Source organism: Protopterus annectens, chromosome 1.part1 (assembly GCF_019279795.1).
Source record: "Protopterus annectens isolate FY-2018-M chromosome 1.part1, PAN1.0, whole genome shotgun sequence".
Taxonomy (NCBI): Eukaryota; Metazoa; Chordata; order Ceratodontiformes; family Protopteridae; genus Protopterus; species Protopterus annectens.
In genome coordinates this window covers 1,921,948,904-1,921,971,734 of record NC_056726.1, presented here as the reverse complement: position 1 = coordinate 1,921,971,734, position 22,831 = coordinate 1,921,948,904, and positions in this window count along the sequence as shown.

Genomic DNA, 22,831 nt, shown 5'->3' with positions numbered 1-22,831 from the left:
CCAGCTGTGCCAATTCTTATGCGAATATTGTTATGATGGAGTGGGAACAGAACAATGTTTTGAGTACATCTAAAGTGGCAATAGCAGTTGTTTTTTTGCAATTTATGTTTAATGTGTTGGCCTGCACTACAGGGATGGAACTGTAGGGAAAAGAAGATATTAGTGCAAACATGTCCACCCACAACCATTTGCACCACAGTCACAGCAACATACCAGTACCCCAAATGAACTCTAAAGTAGAATGACTATTTGAACAAACATATCCTGATTGCCAGCCACACACTACACCGACATATAATAGCCCAACTCACAGTCTACTGGGAATCCTGAGGTGTTACAGGCATTTCCCAGTCTGTCCATACAAACATATACACCTGATAGACCACCAGCAACTGTAGCAGCATGCACAGTCAGATAGAAAAGGATCTATGACACTCACATCTGCTACTCTCACTACTCAGCCCAACAAACATTGACACACAACACTGCTAGACAATCTTGGAAGTCTTAATGGCCAGACATTCACAACTCTCAACTGTACAGATTTCCACAGAATATCCAGGGTGTGGGACCATATTTATGGCCACTGTCGCATACCACTTCCAGAAGTCTGCTAAGTCACTGGGATGATACCAGGAGTGCAGTCACTAAATAATGATATACCATACCTCTGAACCTCTTACTACAAGACATCTGGACAAAGCATGACATACTTGATGACAGGGTGCCAGAAAGAGGGACATATCTCACATAATGGTGTTACAAACTGAAACAGTTGCTTGTATTACAGGTTTTGTTGTAACATAACATCCCTGAAAGATATGATGTCTGAAACACTAATGGATGTCAACATTTACTGACTACAATCCTCACATTATCCTATTGATTTCACAAAAAACAGAAGTTGTCTGAAAAACAGATGAAACATAACAGGCAAACCTCTGGGCAGTCTGTGGACATCAGGATGATTGAGAGGTATGTCAGAGACATATCACTGTCAGATGTCAAGACATGCAAGAAAATGCATGTCCAGTCAAACCCTGTTAATCTAGCAATCCTTTATGTGTATAACAACAATACTTATTTACAATCTTTATCCGATTCTGGAGCTTTGTCCCCCATGTTGTTGGGCCGTCTCCATGTGTCTTGTCCTGAGAGGTATTTCCACCTCTTCTCTGTGAACTGTAGCCTGCACACTTCCATAATGTCCTCCAAACAAGTAAGGAAAAGGGGCAAAGCCCACATGAATGACTTAATTATAGCACTGTGTTGCTATGGCATTAGCTAATGGAAAGACAACACAGCTGCTCTGGATGTAAGTAGCAAGTGGAAGACACGGATTGGTACACAGGCCATCACCTGCTCATGGGCATTACCTACAAAAGGCAAGCTGTTGCCTATACAACACATGTTTGAACCCATCTACACAAAGACAGACTGTGACTACACAAACGTAACCATTTGCAGTATTCTGAGGAAACTCTTCAGCACTATAACAGGTATGTCAATCATGTAAGATTGTAATGGAATGCAGAAGGGGGATGCAATAATGTAAAATAGGACATTAAACACTAGGATGGAATAAGACCTGCTGGACTGACATGCTGATGTCTGCCACTTATGGCCATTCCTGCTTGCCCTGTATGAATTGACATAGATTACATCTCTGGCCCCTGAGTCACCCCAGCAAAGGTCAACTCATGTATGACAACTACAGGAGTGTCTGTTGTGCAGTACTGAATGTGACACTTCTAGACCAGCTACTTGGGATGATGTACATATTCATATGTCACCTGTGCATGCTACTATGATACATATGCTTGTCCTACAAATGTAAGAGACTTATATAGTGTATGTGTATAGTACACAACAGGTGCAGAAGTGTGAGTTGAACTGTATGTTATATACTGAGCTCATACATGACAACTGTCCAGACTTTTGCAGACTGACCAAATGTCTGCCTCATATTTGTAGTCAATGCCTCATACAGTTGTGTATTGTCAGGCACATCACTGGCAACCCATTAAAGACTGAAGTCATAACATAATAGTATACACTTGATTGTCAGAAGTCATATCCTGTGGAGTAGACCTATGAATGTGACACTGTCTTTGCTGGCATCTACATGTGTTTTAGCTAGAGTCATACAGTGACATTATTTTCTGGCCTTTGCCCACCAGTGATGTGTGCCCTTGTGCTGATGTCTTGCTCTAAAAGGAGCTAGGTGTCTTAGCATGAAACCCATGTCAATGCAGGTGTACCTTGTCCTGTAGGATGCCGACATTTGTGCAGTCACTGACACCTGCTTTGTAGCTGTGGAGAGCACACTAACCATTTAGACTCTAAATGGAGGACTGCAAAGCCACAGGAGGTGGAGTGCTGAACATAACATACACATACACACCTTGAGGTTGGCCAAACAACATGATACACAGGAGACATCCTGAGTACAGTTAACAGTTGACAAAACATGTACTCAAATCATAGCTAGCTACAGGCCTCCAACCATACCTCTCAACCTCTCAGTGCAAGAAATCTGGAGAAAGACTAACAAAATGGGGGGACAAAGGCTCAAAAATAGGGACATATTTTCAATATTACCCTTAAAAGCTTAGAAAGTTGCTAGAATAACAGGATTTGTTTAACATACATTTTCTGAAGGATCAGAAGTCTGAAACTCACATGTATGTCATTATTTAGTGACTTCAGTCCTCAGATCATCCCAGTAATTTGTCAGAAAAACACAGATTTTATAATGAACAGGGTAAAATATGAGCACAAAAATCTGGACATTCTGTGAAAATCTGTGCAGTTGGGAGGTATGCCTCCAAGCATGACTATGGACACCCACCACACCTATTGGGACTTGCTGGAATCTGTCAGGATTCAATTGTCTACCCTGCCCCTGGGAGACTTCAACTATCCAACCATAGTGTGCATCACCTATGCCAGCTGAATGCACAGAGATTCCTCAGCTTTGTAAATGGCAATGCAGTGGATCAGCAGGTCAACACTCCTATGACAGATGGAAATAACCTGCACCTGATCCTAACCAACATGGGTAGCCACTGTAGCACTCCTACAGTGTCATCCTCCTTGGTAAGATCTGACCACATAGCCATCACTGTTCCGGTCACCATCTCTCCTGCCCCCACTGTCAGAGTCAAACAAAATTAACTGTACACAAATGACTACAAATCTCCTCAGAGCAGGGAAAAGTAGCTTTACAGCCAACATCCCATCAGTTGGAACTAGCAGTAGTGTCCAGGCCAACACCACATTACTATGTGGGCACCTACATAGCTGTATGGACTCAGCAATACCTGTCAGGACAACATCATCTCCTTCAAGGTAGGGTAAATGTCCATGGTGGACAGCAGCAATACACAAATACCATAATAGGTTGAAATAATTGCTGGACAGGGCCAAGAAGGAACAGGTGCCTTACTGGACGCAATGTCACCTTGGTCTGCATAAGCAAATAAGGTCACAGGTGAATTACCCTAAGGATATCTTTGAGTGCAAATTGGACATATCCAACAAGGCCAATCACTAGGCCTTCCACACATGTGTCTGCAATCCCAGAGGCAACACACAAATCTGCTCTGTAGTGTTGGTCAATAACACCACATACACATATGGCATAGATATAGGCAACCAGCTGCAGACAGGTGAAGTGTAAACATCACCTGCCATCCCCCCATTGGTACAGATGTGCATGCACAGTACCTGCCCCCTTCCCCTCATGATCAGGAAGCAGGTCCATAATGCCCTCTCAAAGGCAACACACAGAAGTCTCCATAGGCCTGATACCATCCCTGGCTGCATCTTACATGAACACAGGCATAGGCTCTCAGATCCATTCTGCACTGTAGTCAACCACAGCCTGAGCACCAGTGCCATCCCATCTGCACAGCAGATAGCCACTGGCATCCCTATACACAAAAAAGAAGCAATCCACTGACCCAGCCTATCATATGCACATCAGCATAACTAGCCTGCTCTGCAGGGGCATGGAAGGCAATATCAAGTAAATTATGAACAGGGACATTGCCAACATCGAATACCTGAGCCCACACAGCATGGTATTGTCAAACGGGGATCAGGCCTGTTAAACCCAGTTGACCTCTCTGAAGTGGTCAACAAACATAAGGACAAGGGGAGGATGGTGAACAATGCCTACCTTCACCTAGGCCACTTCTCTCACAATATTCCCCAGGTAACCAGGATACATATGCCTACACAGCTAGGCACCAACCTGTATGTTACAAGATGGGTAGCTAACTTGCCCAGTGATAGTACCCACTCAGTCAAAGTAGTAGAATCCACCTCTAGTAGTAGAGTCTTCCAAAGTGGTGTACCCCATGCATCAGTCTGGGGGGCCTCTACTGTTTGAGATATATGTATCTAAGGTACAGAACAAAAGCAGTGGTCTGTGGCTGACCAGGTGTAGTGATGCTTGCAAGCTGTCCACTGTCTTACATTCCCCTACTGATATGAGCATCTCACAAGAGACCCTCACCCAATTAATGACTGGTGCAAGGAGCATTTCTGCAAACTGAATGCCAGGAGAGGCATAATTCCCCCTGCTGTGGCAGATGCCATCCACACTTATTATGACAGTAATAATGTACTGAGCATCCAATCAGATGTGAGGCGACTTGTGCACCAAGGCTGGTAGCAAGCTGATGGTTTCCCACCATGTGAGCACCATTGTACAGAAGGCTGTCTACATGACCCACCTCACATATATGTGTATGTCATCCAGAAACCAGGAGGCTACAACATCCTTGTACTCCACCCTTATCAGATGCACTACCAAGTACAATGGCTCCTTTGACATGTACCTTGCCAAGCAAGTGCGGCAGTTGCAGAGACCACAGAGGTTCCTGACCAGGAAATTCCAGGGTCTGCAACAGCTATCCTATAAAGGTAGGCTGAAAGCCTTGTCCCTGCACTCAGTCTCATACAGACTCATCATAGGTGACCTGTGTCTGGTATACAAGGCCATGTCAAAACCAGCCTTGATGGTGTTTCTGCATATCTTTAAGACAAATTGCACTCATGCATCATGCACGCAAGGCCCTCACCTGGTCTGTGACATGTATAGTACGTGTTGGCGGGATGGTGTAGTGTCCCACACAATACACTCTGTAAAATACACTCCCTTCCCATGTCTCGCAGAGTACGTGTATAGCCCTCTTGAAGAAAAATCTGGACAACTACATTTCTGGGAAATGGATGAGACACCCGTGGGATCCTGCATGTGCCCCAGCTGGACAGGAGAAACAGCTGCTGGCTTGGAAGGGGTATGTGCAAAAGTCTGGGTCAGTCTTATGAGGGAATTAGGGCCAATAGCCTGGTATCACTTTATGAGGCTATGCACCTAGTACTTTACATGTTTCCTGTATGTATTGCAGACTGTCCTGCAATGTTTTCTGAAATGAATCCCTGTGAGTCTGAACTGTGTATGTACTGCAGTGATAGTGTATAGTTTTGTCCCCTCATCAGTTATCATCACATATCGTTACACCTTGTCATTGTCTGTGGTCTGTTTAGCAGTAAGTCAGCTCTTACAGTATGTGCATATGCACTTGATGACACTGTATAGTTCACTCCAATAGCCTTGATCTTGGCCATAATTACCATTCTGCTATTAGGCCCATCACACAGTAGGATTTGTCACCCTTTGTTGTGGGCCTGACTGTATCAGTGAAAGAGATGGAGTGCGGCAGGCAGAACTACCATAAGGTCTGCCCTGAAGCCCCATTGGTGTGAAAGCTGTGTCCGACTGTACCAGGAGTGTTTGTGTGTGGGTGTGTGCGTGTGTGTGTGTGTGTGTGTGTGTGTGTGTGTGTGTGTGTGTGTGTGTGTGTGTGTGTGCACGCGCACGCGCATCTGGGTGTTTGTGTGTGTGTATCAGCAAACATAATACTGCAGGGTATTAATTTACATATGTTGTGTTCCTTGCAGGTGAGCACAGCGGTTGGTGTCCCTCCCCCTCACAGCCTGACGTCAGTGTCTTAGTGGACTCCAATGATGATGGTCATCATAGTGAGGCACAGGTCGGGTTGTTGCTGCCTGGATCCATGCCATTGCTTGGTATCCCACTTTCACCCACCATGTCCCTGCACACAGTCAGTATGCCCACACGTCTAATTTTATTTATTTATTTTTTTTGTCTAATCCCCATCAGCCATGGATAATGGACAGGTTAAGGGTGGTGGCATGGAAAAGGCTAATGTGTTGAGTGTGGCGAGCATGATTGTAGACACCAGCCATAGGCAGAGGGCAAGCAAGGTCACACACAGGCAGATGAACAAGGGTGGTCAACAGCGGACTGCTGCCCATCAAGCCCCTGTCTCAAGTGCCATGGCAGGTGTAACCAGATGCATGTTATGGTCTGTCATAGAGGCACAGGTGTGTAATGACTGCAACACCGGACAGATGGTCAGGGTTATGAATGTAGCGCTCCCTGCCATTTGTGATGGCCTCAATGGCAGTTATGATGCCATATGTCATCTTGCCAATGTTGTGGATAGACAGTGGGGTGAGACATTGTCACTGCTCAACTGTGCAAGGTCTGTACTTGAGCATGTGTTAGGAATAGGGCATCGGCCAGATGGATGTAGGTCAGCAACATGATCAGCTGTAAGCCCACATGGCCATGCACATTCAAAGTCCCATAGTATCAGTACCAACAGAACTACTGAAGGGAGGGTAGTGTCCACATCAGACCGGAGCAGGCCATAGGCAGAATGTCCTGTCCAGTCCCACCAGGGACTTGGGTCCAGCAGGCGGCAGTCACCATCAGGGAGTAGTACTGAATCTGTCCTTGGGCCTGGCGGTGCCAGTGATACTCCTAGCAGAACCAGTTACTACATCCCTGCTAGGAGATGGTGAACCGTATATCCTGCCATGTACAGTCCACAGCTGTGCAACATAGCCCTGTATCAGGCATCCACATTGCTTGCAGGTGTGCGGACAAACAGTCACACATCCCTATCCCAGGCCAGTCAGCACCAGACATGCACAGCTCCTCTGCATGGCCTAGTTGAACATCACCCTTCCAGACACACCCACCCATGATATCAGCCATATGGCCCCGCTTAGGCCTCTGGTAATCCAACACCCCACCCTATGCATGTGATGATATGTGTTCCAGAACCCTGTTATCCATACCATCGATGCACGGACATGCTGATATGGGTCTGAAGCACAGGGAGACTATGGTATACTGTAGTAATGTCATGCTGTGTAAGGTGCTGTCTGCTGGCAGTAGTTATGGGTATATATATCAAGGTGTATGTACCTTGTTAGCCATGATATACTATTGCTTTTAATACTGCTGACTGACTGCAGTGTCATGTACTGTATTCTGGTTGTGTTCCAGGTGTCTGTGTGTCTACAGGCTGTGGGCCTGCTGACAGTAGCAATAATGAGTAAGGCAGGGTGGAAACACATTGACCTTTTCATAGCCAAGGTACAGCTGTAAATATACATGTTTACCAGCTGTGTTTACATGCAACAATGTGTGAGGGACAATTGCAGCAGACAGTGTGACCTTGCATACAAACCCATGACACAGCCACCTAGCCTGCATACATGTCACCTGGGTGTTCTGTAGGACAGCAGGCTCACACGTACAGAGGAGTTAACTTGAGTACTGGCACTAGGTCCCTCACCAGTCATTACATTCACTGCAACAGATTCAGCTATCAGCACCTGTTGCCCCTGCCATTTCTGTCACATCCACTAGACCATCATGCAGTTGATGAGGGTTTGCCTGGTACTCTGTATGACAGGTTTTGGGTATGTGTTCCTGACACAAGTCAACCTGTGTTAGTCTAACCTGATAATCACCAGCATATGTGTCTGCTATCTCATATGCATGTCTGGCCTCTCGTGCTTGTAGTGCACACAGAGTCATAGTCCTGTACAAGGGACAGCTGATGAAGGACTGAGCACAGTCCCAACCTGCACAGTCTTATGAATGATAGTTCTAGATACATAACACAGATAGCACAATGGTACTGTAGTGTGGCAGTGTCTGTTACTACTATTGAAGTGGGTGACAATTGCAGTAACTGTTAGGCTTGCAATGGAGGGTTCAGAGGCCTTTAATATGTTAGAGCCATCCTGCCCACACACACACACACACACACACACACACACACACACACACACACACACACACACACACACACACACGCACACACACACACACACACACACACACACACACACACACACACACACACACACACAGACACACACACACACACGCACACCACTGCATGGAGACATGCATTGAGACACACTTGCACATGGAGGTGACACTTATCAGAGTAGATGACCTACCCATCTATTAATGTGATACGACCATTGCTCCACAGTGGCTTGGTGTTAGAAACTGTGTAACTGTGCTTGTATGGTGGATGACATCTGTATGGGCCGACACTAGGTTGTCAGTGGGGGAGTTCACAGGGTGGAAGAGGCACACAGAGTGGTATAGCCATCACATACACATACTGAAGACAGCCACATGGGCTGTGCATACAGAAACACATACATAGCTGCCAATAGACATATTAGTAACCCTACATATCCACTTGTATGTACTGTAGTGCTACGTACACATGCCATACTCCATATACATTATATGCCTGGGACATAACACACAACCGGTTACAACAGGTAATCTTGCAAATGCCTTCATGGATGGTGGGATAACCCATCAGACATTGTGATTGGTCTTGTCTACTGCTCCTACATACCTGCACAAGTGATAGTGTGACAGACTTTGTATCAGCATGATGTATCAGTCAGTTATGATGTCTGATGCTGGCATGTGTGTCAGTATGGTAACTGTGACATATTTAGCAATGATATCACAGGAATGCTCATTGACAGGGGACACAGACTACACATAAGTTGCAAACATGTCGCTATCCCATGTACATCTGTACAGATGACTGGTATTTGCTGTATAGTGTTACATGGTGCATGTGAGGCAGATGCAATTAACAGGGTCTTTAAAGTAATGTCATGGGTAGGGGGTCAACAGGCCTTAAAATGGTATAACCGACACACAAAACAACCACAGGGGATAAGCTTCCCACACAACTCTAGTTGCTGGTATTGATATTAGAACCCCTATCTATGTAACTGTTTCCACTATAGTAATACACAGTTATTGCACATGCCATATAGTTTATAGTGCTGACAAGTGTTTACCGGTACATTTAGGGTGAATGACAGCAGCAACAGGCCTTGTAAAATAGGGCAATGGGACGTGTACTGGGTAGCACATGTCTCAAAATGGTATAATCCACAACCCAGAGGATATGAGTCTCACCCAAAAACACACACACACACATTATCACAGTTGCCAGCATTGAGATAAGAACCCCTACCTATCTAGTTATGTAAACTACAGTGCTATGCAGTTATCAATGCATTGCGGAGATTATAGGATTTAACAGTGTCACAAGGTATGTCTAAGGTGATTACATCAAAAGCCCTTGTAAAGTATGGCAATGGGAAATGTACTGGGTGAGAATAGCATCAAAATGCATTACCCTGCAAACATGCACATTTACATACTTTTGCACATAGACTTACACACACACACACACACACACACACACACACACACACACACACACACACACACACGCACATTTGCCAGACCTGAGAGTAGAACCCTTGCTTATCTACGTATTTGTATTATAGTGTTACACAGTTATTGCACATGTTACAGAGCTTACAGGGCTGTAAAGTCCCCAAAGGTACTTCTAAGGTGAACGCCATCAGCAGGACTGCTTAAGTAGGGCACTGGGAGGGAAAGTCCTCAAAATACTTCATCCTACAAACATACACACTTATAAACAGTTGTACATACACCTATACACACACACATTTGTGGAACCTGATCGTAGAAACCCTGCCTATCTAGTTATTTGCACTATAGTGTTACGCAGTTATCACACATGCTACAGAGTTTATAGGGTTAACAAGTACCCAAAGGTGCTTCTTTTTTTTTTTCAAAAAACTTTTTATTGAATTTTTAGGACATTGAAATAAAAATACAACAACAACAAACATTAAAATACATATTGAGGAAAAAAAATGAAATGTTAGGAGATATTTATAATAACACAATTTTGTATGATAAATGTTTATATCTCAATGCAGTCTAAGAACATACAATAACTATCTACAACATAAACTAATGTTAACCAAAAAATATATCAAAATAGATATAGATCTAAAATAAAGCAGGTATATAGATATAAAGGAGACTGAGGTCCATGAAACCCAAAAGGAGAGTAGCCAACTATACACTATTAATAATGTGTAGCACCTTTTCTATAGCTTTGTTGATTTGTATCGACTTCTTGGGACTTTTCACTATCATTTTCTGCGCACTGATATATGTACAGGCTAGAATTTTAAAATTATTCCAATTCAGTTTAGTACGATCTAGCCAATTTTGGGCGATATAAAGTTTTATAAGTGAACATATGTATATTAGTACTTGTGAATCCAATTTGGAGAGATAAATATTTGGTATATGTAGTAATGCAGTCTCCCAGGATAGGGTGGATTTATGATAGCCCATTTTCTGTAAACGGACTTTTAGGGAAGTCCAAAGTTTATGTGAGTGATAGCAAGACCAAAAAATATGTAGAAGATCTGCATTAGGGTTAGAACAACAAGAACATGAAGCCGATTTATTAGCGTCAAATTTGTTAAGTTTAGAAGGAGTACAATATGCATTATTATTAATCATTAGTTGGGTGTAAAAGAGTTTTTTGAAGGGCGAGTGTTCTAGTGTATTTTTAATAGCTGAGAGTTTCTGATTTATAGATATATGTGAATTATGTTTGTCCCAATAATTGGAAAAGAGACAAATTGTATTATGAATTATTTGATTAATAAGATTATAGGATTTAGATAACATTTTCTTTGGGAGTGTAAGTACCTGTATAACCGCTTTATAATTAGTAATATCTATGTTATCTACTTTGGTGTATAGAAAATTAGCATTGACAATATCTCTTATTTGACGTAAGGTGGTTAAATAATTAACATTAACCTTAAGAATTTTGCGCATATTAGTGAGAGTTTCATGTTTGTATTGTAACAGATCACAAACAGTGAGATCTTTGATCAGGGGAAAGTTTGAAAGATTAAAATAAATATTATCTAAATTAATATTAGGATTGAGATGAAGAGGTTGCATTAATTGAAATGTATTTTCTAAGTTGACAAGTTTTAGCAGTTCTTGGAAAGCAAACATTTTTTGTTTTAAAGAATTAGGAATTTTTAATTTTTTCATGACATCTAAAGAAAGAAAAGGAAGAGCTAATGGATTAATATTTTTAGTTAAGATGTGTTGATACCATAATTTTGTCCAGATAGGATATTGATTATATTTCTCAGTATTTATATTCAGAATAGATAATAATTTATTGGCCGAGATAATCAAGTAATAAAGATGAAAGTTTGGAAGACCAAGTCCTCCCTTATTTTTAGGAGAAATTAATTTAATGTAAGAAATTCTCACAGATTTGGGAAACCATAAAAAACTAGCCAGGACTTTATTAATTTTTGAGAAAAAAGATTTTGGAATCAACTGATCCACAGCATTAAATTGAAATAGCAGTCTGGGGAGAATATTCATTTTTATTATTGCTGCTTTTGATAGAAGTGATAAATTAAGCAATTTCCATCTATTTAGATCAAGTATAATAGACGACCATACTTTAGCTAAATTATTCTGAAATGTGGAGAGACCATTATGATTTATAAAAATCCCCAAATATTTAAAATTCTGAACTATCTGGAAAGTGTGATCAGGAAACAAATATGATTTGTGAGCAAGTGGGTTTATGGGGAGAATATATGTTTTTTGAGTGTTAATCTGATATCCTGAGACCTCAGAGAAACCTTCAATGGAACCAATTAGTTTTGAAAAGTCTGAGCAAGGTGTTTGAAAATATATTATAAGATCATCTGCAAAAGCCGACAAGCAAACTTTAGTGTTAAGAATTCTAGGAATCTTATGGAAGGTATTTTGTGTTATATATAATAATAAAGGCTCTACATATAAATTGAATAAAAAAGGAGATAGCGGGCAACCTTGCTTTGTACCATTAATGATCTTTATACTTTTAGATACTTTCTTATTAATATAAAGAAAGGTATAAGAATTTTTATATAAGATTCTAATAAAGTCTATATAAGAAGATGGTATATTAAAGCAAGACATAATGTGAAAAAGAAAATCCCAGTTGACCCTATCAAAAGCCTTAGCAGCATCCAGGATCAGTGCATACATTGGATTTGAATCTTTTTTAACAAAGTGTATAAGAGAATCGATTGTTAGGGTATTATCCCATGAGTGCCTATGTGACATAAAACCCGCCTGTTCCGAAGAGATTAAGAATGGTAAGACATTTTTTAGTCTAAACGCAAGTAAAGAAGCTAAAATTTTTATATCAATGTTAATCAGAGAAATAGGCCTATAATTATTAGGATCAGTTTTTTCTTTGTCCCTTTTCAAAATTAAAATGGTTTTTGAGGTGTTCCAATACAGGTCAGATATACCATTAATCATTATGTAGTTAAAAATTTCAAAAAGAAGGGGTGAAAGCTCAGATGAGTAAGTTTTAAAAAATTCGGGTGTAAAGCCATCAGGTCCCGGAGATTTACTAGTCTTAAGTCTGCTAATGGCTTCCGATATTTCTTTAATAGTCAACAGGGCAGAAAGTGTATTCTTTTGTTGATCATTTAACCTAGGAAATTTGATAGAGGACATAAAATTCACAATATGTTGTTTATTCCTAGAATTGTTTTCCTTTGAGTATATCTCTGAGAACAGTGATGTAAAGAGCTGCATAATTTCTGAATCAGTATTATAGAACTTGTTGTTATGTTTTATTGACGAAATTCTAGGAAGAGATTGATTACCTTTAATTATTCTGGCTAGCACTTTAGAAGGAACCTGTGCCCATTCAGAGTATGTAGCTAAGAGCCTTTGCTCTGATATGGTAAGATTATGTTGGTGTAGAAGCAGTAATTCTTTTTGGGAACTTAATAATAAATCATATGTAGAGGAATTAGGACATATTCTGTATTGATTTTCCAAATTCTGAATTTTTGTTTTTAACTGTAATTCTTTATTTCTATATTGTTTTTTAAGATATGATGCTTTGTTAATAAATATACCTCTAAGAGTTGCCTTACATGCAGCCCATTGTATATCTAAAGGAATATCTGATTTGACTAAATTAAGATATGTTTCTTTCAATGTTTCAGTTATTAATTTATGTGTATTTTCATTTGAAAGTAAATTATTATTCAGTGTCCAATTATTGTATAAAGATGTATCTAATGTATTTGAAGCCAAACTAATTCCAAGAGATATTCTAGAGTGATCAGAAAAAAATCTGGGTTCAAGAGAGTAACTAATTTTCCTATTAGTAAGGAAGTTGGAAATAAGAAAAAAATCTAATCTTGACCATGACTTATAACATTTTGAATAGTATGTGAAATTTTCTTTTCTGCCATACTGTGTTATATGAGAAATAGGGTCTGTGAGGTTGAGGTCCATTATTATTTCTTCCAAGGCGATGGATGCTTGGAAATTATACGAGGAGGATTTACCAGTACGGTCAATGTCAGGATTAATGATAGCATTCCAGTCCCCCCCTAAAATAAAGTAATGATCTTTAAAAGAGGAGAGAATATTATAAATTTGTATAAAGAAGATATGTTGTTGTTCACAAGGGCCATAAAGATTAAAAAATATAATTGGTTTATCAATATCATGGAAACAGGAGATAATGTAACACCATCTTCCATTCTCATCATATTTCACATCAGAAATAGTTCCCTGAAAATTATTTTTAACTATAATGGCCACCCCACTTGAATTTGTACTATTACCAGCTGCTACTATCATTTTAATCCATTTCTTGCTTTTTTCTTTATCAAAGACTTCTCTATTTAGGTGTGTCTCTTGTAGGAAGCAAATATTAGCCTGTGATTTAAATAGAAGATGAAATAATAGGGATCTCTTATTTTTATTTTGTAGCCCTCTCACATTCCATGAGTCAATATTTAAGGTCATATAATTAAATAAAAATAGATATATAACATATATCTAAGGCTTGATAAGATGTGTTGATAACTATAAACCTCAGTTCCTTATACTTATTATAATGTAACTTGATATCTCCCAAAAAGATTATTTTAAAGATCCTGTAATATTCCTTCCCAAGTACCCCGGTGCCTAACCACCCACCCCCTGCGAGAGAAGAAAAATATAAGTGAATCAAGTAAGTGATATTGGTTAACACTACCAAAAACATTTGTATCAAATTAGCATAGTAAACTTTATATAAAAACCTAACTAAACAAGAAAACATTATTATAATATCAAACATATTTACATAACTACCTAAATACAAGATGTCCAACATACTCAATCCCTACTCATGTATTTAGTATCTGAGCTCCAATTTTAAGTAAGATATACAACAATTTAAAGAATTTCCTCAGCATCACATTCTAAATATTAAAATGAATCAAATATATATAAATTACCATATATAAAAAGTATAAGAAAGATAAATTTAACATTAATGTTTTAGTTATGTAAAAAATCATGTTTCACTATAGTGATATTATGAATAACTATGACATTAAAATCTGACTCACAGCATAAATATATGAAATATGGTTAACAACTAAAAATTAAAACAGGTAAAAAGTGAGAAGTCTCCCTCCCTAGCCAGCAAAATAAAAGCTTAGAGCTGCTGGACTACTAACCACCTTAAAAATGTGCTTACATCCATATTTTAACATCATAAGCAAACACACTTTACTAATAAGCATCTATTGGTGAAACCAAAAAAAAATGTAAAGAAAAATTACTGGAATCTTACACAGTAGTTTCTATTTATCATGTTACATGTTACATGCATTTAGCCAGTTGCATTTTACCTGAATTTTAATCAAACATGCATGGATTTGTCACTGAAGACATTCTGCAAAACAAATTCAGCATACATTTCCATTGTCTGTTGTTTGTGCTGGAATGCAACAAGTTAATCATTTGGAGGAATGTGTCCATATACATATGCTTTACTTACAAACATAAATATAACAAATTAATTTTTAAACTAGCAATAAATGTAGTCTACAATTCTCCTGTATGGACACAAAAAAAATATTTAAACAAAACATTTAGATCTGAATAGGAAAACAAAATTATTATACTGTACAAATATATACATTTATATCATGTTTCTATTACAACATATAACCCAGAGTATATTTGTTAAGCGTATTATCTGAGTATTCAGATGTGAAAATCAGTTTATCTAAAATACCCTTATGTTGCTTCAAACTATGCACACTTTTACTTAAAAGAACAAAATATTTTACCTGATATGAAAAACAGTACATAATGACTTGAAAATAAGCTATTATATATATTAAATAAGAATTGTACCTTGAAAATAGATGTAGCAGAGCTATATCTGGACCTATGAAGACACTTTCCATCATTTCTTCCATAAAAGCAAAGCCTCACTAAAACAAGAAAGTATCCAGCTGACAGCAGTTGACTAAAGCGAAGTGTGCTTTCTGACTGAAGAATAGATCAATTATATAAGCCCATATGCCAAATATAACAAAAGAAACAGAAAAAAAACACATATTTTAATGTATATGAGCAAACAAGCGTTTCTTTCAACAGCCTGATCTGAAACGAAACCAGCGAGTGTCTTCTGCGAGTGATGACGTCACTGCTGAACTCCGTAGCTTCATAGAAGGTGCGTGGCATAGTGAAACAACAGCTGATGGAGAAAACAGAAGATTTTTTCTCTGTATAGCCTCGAGAGTCTCTAAAATCTCCCTCCAAAACGCTCGTAATTGAAATAAAGCATTGTACTTGTTATAACTAAACAAAACATGAAAACTACATCGCAAAGCATAAAGGAACCACAAGGCTTATTTAAAAGCTAGAAACTGAGTCTATATTCCTGAAGGAATATATTTGTTCACAATAAAAACAGTATCTCTTCCTGTTTTCAAAAGAAAGGAAAAGAATATACTGTGCATATATAAACACTGTGTACACCCTTGGTAAGAATAGATTTAACAGTAAATTACACATACTGTCTGTAGGAACATATCATTTATAGGAAAAAAATATAATCATCACATTTGTACCCAACAAATAAATTAAGTATTAGGAGACTGAATCTGGAAGCTTTTTAAATGCTTTAAAAAAAACATCTTTTGCTCCCTTAGGATCAGAACACATAAACCTTTTTTCATTAAATGTAAAGGACAAGGTATTTGGATAAGACATACGAAATCTTATCCCTCTTTTTATCAAGTCTGCACAATAGGGAGAAAGTTTTTGTCTATTTAGTTTTATTTGAGAAGGAAAATCCTGTGAGAATGACAATTTGTGAGATTTCCATACAAACTGTTTTTTACTTTTAGCTGCTTGCAAAATTTGAAAAGCATCTTGGAAGTTTAATAACTTTGTATATATAATCCTTGGTGAAGAAGCATCTTGACTTGCATGTAATGCTCTGTGTGCTCTCTCTACAGTTATATTTTTTGAGGATGCTTCACAGTTTAATAATGCCTCAAAGATACTCTTAGACACAGACAGCAGATTATTATTATCATAAGATTCTGGCAAACCACGAATAATAATGTTGTTTCTGTGACTCCTGGCTTCTAAGTCTATCAATTTAGTTTGTATTTCAGAAATAGCTTTATCTTTAGACTTTAGATCACTTTCCAATGACTCAATTTTTATCTCTAAAGCTGAATTACTGTTTTCAATAGTACTCATTCTGTCATTTATTTGCTTTAAAGTATTACCAAAGTCAGCAAATTGTTCTGAGAAGTTTTGAATAGCACTTTGTATAGGCTTTAATGCTAGCTTTAGTTCATCTAAATAAAAGTTTGAGTCATTCAAGTCTTTGTTACTTACTTTGGAAGATTCAGGAGAATTTTTAGATGTTCTCAATCTTTTGGAAGTGGTATCTTTTTCAGGTTAGTGCACTGAAGAAAATTTGGCCTTCGTAGACTGAGTCTCCATGGAGTCAGATTTAGTAGCCATGCCCAGAGATTAGATGCTGATGCCAGAGTGACAAGTTCCAGGAGGATTCTGAAGCAGCAGGTGACCAAATCAGATAACACCACAAACTGTTCTGAGGTAAAATATATCCCAAAATAAAATTTCCGAAGATAAAAATATTCCAAATGTATGTAGAGAGATTTGTAGAATCCTTTTATGAAAAAAACTGAGGAAAAATATTATTACAAAGTTGTAAAAAAATAGAGATGTTACAAATCTGTGAGGAGCTCAAAGAATAGGGACTAGTCTAGTCGGCAGCCATCTTGGAATCCAAAAGGTGCTTCTAAGGTGAATGATATCAGCAGGACTGCTAAAGTTTTAGGCACTGTGATGTGTACTGGGTGGGAAAGTCCTCAAAATACTTCAGCCTACAAATATGCACACACACACACACACACACACACACACACACACACACACACACACACACACACACACTTGCCAGAACTGGGAATAGAACCCCTGTCTATCTAGTTATTTGTACTATACTGTTACATAGTTAATGCATGCAGCACGGAGCTTATAGGGCTGAGGTTGTTCAAAGGTATTTCTAAGGGGAATGACATCAGCAGAACTGCTAAAGAAGGGCACTGGGAAGTATTGTGGGTGGGAAGGTGCTCAAAATATGTCATATTTTAAACATACACAGATACACACACTTGCACAAACACACACACACATACTGACCAGAACTGGGAATGGGACACCTGCCTATCTAGCTCTTTGTTTTACACTGTTAAATAGTTATTGCATGCACCAAATTCCTTATAGGCCTAGGGCTATGCAAATGTACTTCTAAGGGGAATGACATCAGCAGGACTGCTAAAGTAGGGCACTGGGAAGTGTTGTAGGTGGGAATGGCCTAAAAGTGTTTCACCTGCAAACAACCACACACTTACATTTGCCAGGATTCAGAATAAAACCTATCTAGTTATTTGTACAATAGTGTTACACAGTTATTGCACATGTTACTGAGTTTATAGGGCTGATAGATGTACAATGTTACTTCTAAGGTGAATGACAGCAACAAATCTTGCATGGTAGGGCAATGGGAAGTGTACTGAGTGGGAACAGCCTCCTAATACTTAGAACTGCAGACACAAAGACACACACACACACACACACACACACACACACACACACACACACACACAGGCAAGTGATGTGATATTATAACCCCCAGTACTATTACACAATGGGGCTCAGCTTCAGGCTGGCACATGCGACTGGTTATGACCGGTATGCCACTGTCTGCAGCCAGGCATCACTCTATATGATTCAGGGTATCCATGTACATGAATCATTCTGTGTGTGTGTCCCTGTGTCACTCTCTCTCTCTGTCACTGTCTGTTTCTCAATTCCCCCATCTGTGTGTGTATGCTTGACATATTATCTGTTTCCCATATATATGTCTGTGTTTCACACACAACAGATGCAGATATATCAATATGGGCCACCTACAGCTAGCTGAGGGTAATCCTGTCTGATGGGTGTGTGTAGGAATAGTTAATGTGTACATAGCTGTCTGTATGCAAAAACATATATACATGATACAGACATATAGTCCGATGTGGGTTTCAACATGACCTGTGATTCTCTAAGTGTAGGAGCATGCCCAGTGTGACCTTCTATAGTGAGAGTGGGACTCCATTCCAGAGATTGGTGTTCTCCAGTCCGGGGTTTGGTGTGCTACAGCCATACCTCTCAGAAGTAAACAGGACTTTCCTAGGGGTACTGGGTTTGTTTAGCAGCCATTTTCTGACATATCCGTTGTCTAACACTGCAATGTATTGTGTCATTACCTAGTGACAGACATCTTCAGATCATCACAGTGCTTTACCAGAGGAATACAAAATGTATGATGCACAGACCAATATTATGAGCCTGGCTATATACATTCTTGCCCAACAAGGCCAGTTGGGAGGTGTGGCTACAGCTGGTTGATTGATGATGTTGTGTAAACAGTCCAGCAACTTGGTGATATACTCTCTGGGGATCTCCTGCTTGCGTGGCATCTTTCTTACCTGAGAAATCATATCTTGTTGTGGGCATACCTCTCAACTGTACATTTTTTAGCAGACTGTCCAGGTATTTGCCTGGGAGTTTTGTCCAGTCTACATAAACTTGTGTTTTTATGGCAAGGTAGTTGCATATAATTGAAGACTAGCATTACAAAATAATGACAGACATTACTGTTTAAGGCTGCATAACCTTCAGACAATTCCCGCTAATGCAAACTTCCTCATCCTACCAACTTTCTCAGAATGTAAGGGCAATATTTAAAACACATGCCTATTATTGTGCCTCTGTCCCACTTTTATTTATGACCTTGTCCAGATGTCTTGCTGTCAGAGGTTGGGAGGTATGAGTGTGGGTACAGAGTGCATTCTACTATGCAGACATGTCCATTATATGTGTAGTATATTCCATATAGTACTGTGACTTCCAGGTATGTCAGTGGCAGAGCATTACAGAGTAATGTGATGAACCACTGACAGACAGTTGTGTATAGGTTGGTGGTTTGCTATGACATTAGTAGGGTATTAGCCGTGTAGCCCTTATAACCCACATAGACAAGAATGTAGGTCATGTTAAGGCATGTCAGCACACAGAGCCCCTGTCCAGCAAGGAAACAGGTGGGATCACAGGACTGTCCTCTGTGTTTCCCATGCACTTATTCAGGGAGCACATCACTAAGGGTATTGAGGCACTGGCTTGCTGTTGACAGGGAGTGAATTCCACAGATGGGGGAGTGTGAGGTACATGTATCTGTCACACCAACAAGCCATACTGATTTCACAGCCCAGGTTGATGCTGCACCTACAGGTTGGTGGAGTGGGCCTTGAGTTCCAGATGTGCTAAAGTACTATCAAGGCAGGGACTGGATTGCTTTGTATGTGAAACAGTGGTCACCTCAGTAGATTCTGTATGGAATGGGGTAGAGGGACAGTGCTGTTAGCCTATCTGTGTAGGGTAGGTGTTTGGGGATTGGGGTAAGGTCTCAGTGTTTCCAAGACCCTTATGTGTGGAGTCTACATGTTCTGTGGGGTGTAGGCTTGTGGGGTTCTCATGTGATTTTGCCATTGAGGTGTCCATTGTTTGGGTTTTGTTTTGTTGCAGCCCTCCACTTACATGGGTGTGTGTTGTGTATTTGCAGGTGATGTTTACTAACCCCTTACACTGCATTGCGTCTATGTTACTGCACAATCTATTCTGGTGTGCATATTCTCCATTTGTCTGGCCAGTGGTTCCCCTTCCCCTTATGTGTGTCTCTTTGTCCTTCTGTAGTCCAGTCACAGGCTTTGGCCATAGTGGCTGCTGTTATGTATTTGTAATTCTGATGTAGACAGGATACATGCTGTTACATCGCACACAGGGTTGTGGACTTTACACCTCTGAGCGTGCCTATTTAGCAGGTTGTCCATCATTGCACCACTCTATTTGCTGTGGTCCATAGACGGTTTGTGTTGCTATATGTTATTATGAGGCTACATGTGGGCAAATCTGTCATACCATCACAGACTGACATCTGCACAGGCCAAAATATAACAGTCAGACAAAGGCCCAGACATGGGGACAGGATGTTAATAATGTTCTTCCAAACATAGACAGTTGGGTGACCAGTTTGGTAATTGCTTGTTTGCTCTTATGGGTTTGATGACTGCTTCCCCACTGTCTGCCATTGCTGTTTTGACATGACCCTTTCTAGTTTGGCAAATAGTTGGCAGGCAAATGCAATGTTAGGGCAAGCAGAACAGATATACAAGGCATACTTGTGCTTCTCCTGTGACAACCTGTGTCATTCCAGGAGTATGGCTGTTGGCCATTGACATGTTAATGATCTTTCCGCAGGTTCACTTACGGAAACCTTGTTATGACTTTTACTTCCTCTATATAGTCAAGTTTGACTGTCTTCTTGGCGCACTGCCGGGGCCGTGACTGACAGCGGGGCCTATCTGAGGACCTCACTAAACCATCTAATCGGTAGTAGTGATGGGAGGTGTGTATAATTGTTAGGGACTTAATCAATGCAAGCTTATGACCTGCACTTACTGGGAATTCCTCGTTCATGGGGAATAATTGCATTCTTTGGTCCCTATCATGAATGGGGTTCAGCGGTTTACCTGGACCTGTCTGCCAAGATTAGACACATGCTGATCCATTCAGTGTAGCATGCGTGCAGCTCCAGACATCTAAGGGCATCACAGACCTGTTATTGCTCAATCTCATGTGGCTGAAAGCCACTTGTCCCTCTAAGAAGTTGGAGACGACCACATGGGGCCGCATAACTAGTTAGCATGACGGAGTCTTGTTCTTTATCAGAATTAACCAGACAAATGGCTCCACCAGCTAAGAATGGCCATGCACCACCACCCACAGAATCGAGAAAGAGATATTAATCTGTAAATCTTTAATGTGTCCAGGCTGGGTGAGGTTTCCCATGTTGAGTCAAATTAAGCCACAAGTTTCACTCCTGGTGGTGCCCTTCCATCAATTCCTTTAAGTTTCAGCTTTGCATCCTTACTCCCCCCAGAACCCAAAGACTTTGGTTTCACAAAAGATCCCCAGTGGGTCATGGGACTAATGCTGCCGGATCACTAGTCGGCATCATTTTTGGTCGGAACTACAATGGTATCTGATCATCTACGAACCTCCATCTTTCGTTCTTGATTAATGAAAACATTCCTTATAAATGCTTTCACTTTCATTCATTGTCAGTGCTGACACAAAAAGGTGGCAGCCTTTTATACACTGGCAGTACACTGACCTTCAGTTACCTCAACTTCTCAGAGCCAGACATCTGGACAACGCCATAAGTGATTAGGGGAGGGAGGCCTAAATGTAGGGACCATTTTTAAGTACTGACCTTACAAACCTAGAAAGGTGATTCAATAACAGGTTTTGCATTAGCATGCATGTTTCTATGGGTATGCAGTCTGACACTACAATCTGACATTAATTTCTGACCTTAGTCTTGCATGATTTGCCAGTGAATTGCCAGGCAACCACTATTTCATGTTATACAGACCACAATTATGATGCAAACCTCTGGACATTTTGCCATAGGTCTGTACAGTTGAGAGGTATGGTAGGCACTATGTAGGTTACTCTATATGTGTGGCCCCCTGTCCATGACCTGTACAGCTTTCCTGTATTAACAGATACTGACATCTGGACACTGTGTACATCTCCTACCTTAGGTGTAGCTGCAGTGGCGGCTGGTGACTTCAAAGGGGGGCTACAGGAGACTGTTGAATGGGCAGGGTCAATGGGAAAGGGTATGGCCAACTAGAAAGGAGAGGAGCTATGCTCAAAACCACAAAAAACTGTAACTTTAATTAAATACGCTGCCCTGAGTGCCAAACTGTTATTATGAGAGTCCAATCAAGACAAAATGAAGTGTAGAAGAAAAAAATATCTTGATGGAAACAAAAAGGTTGTGAGGCATGAAAAAATAAATTACTTTTTAAATACATTACTGGAATGCCAGTCAAAATCAAGTATAAGAAAAACAAGCAGCACTCAACTCAAATCACTTCTCCTTGCACTGCAGTTCTAATTATAATTTATATTCAGCTTTATTAAAGTACCAAGTAACATGCTGAAAGTAGCAATCTCTGTGATACCCCCACTTGTAAAAATGTTTCTTATCCA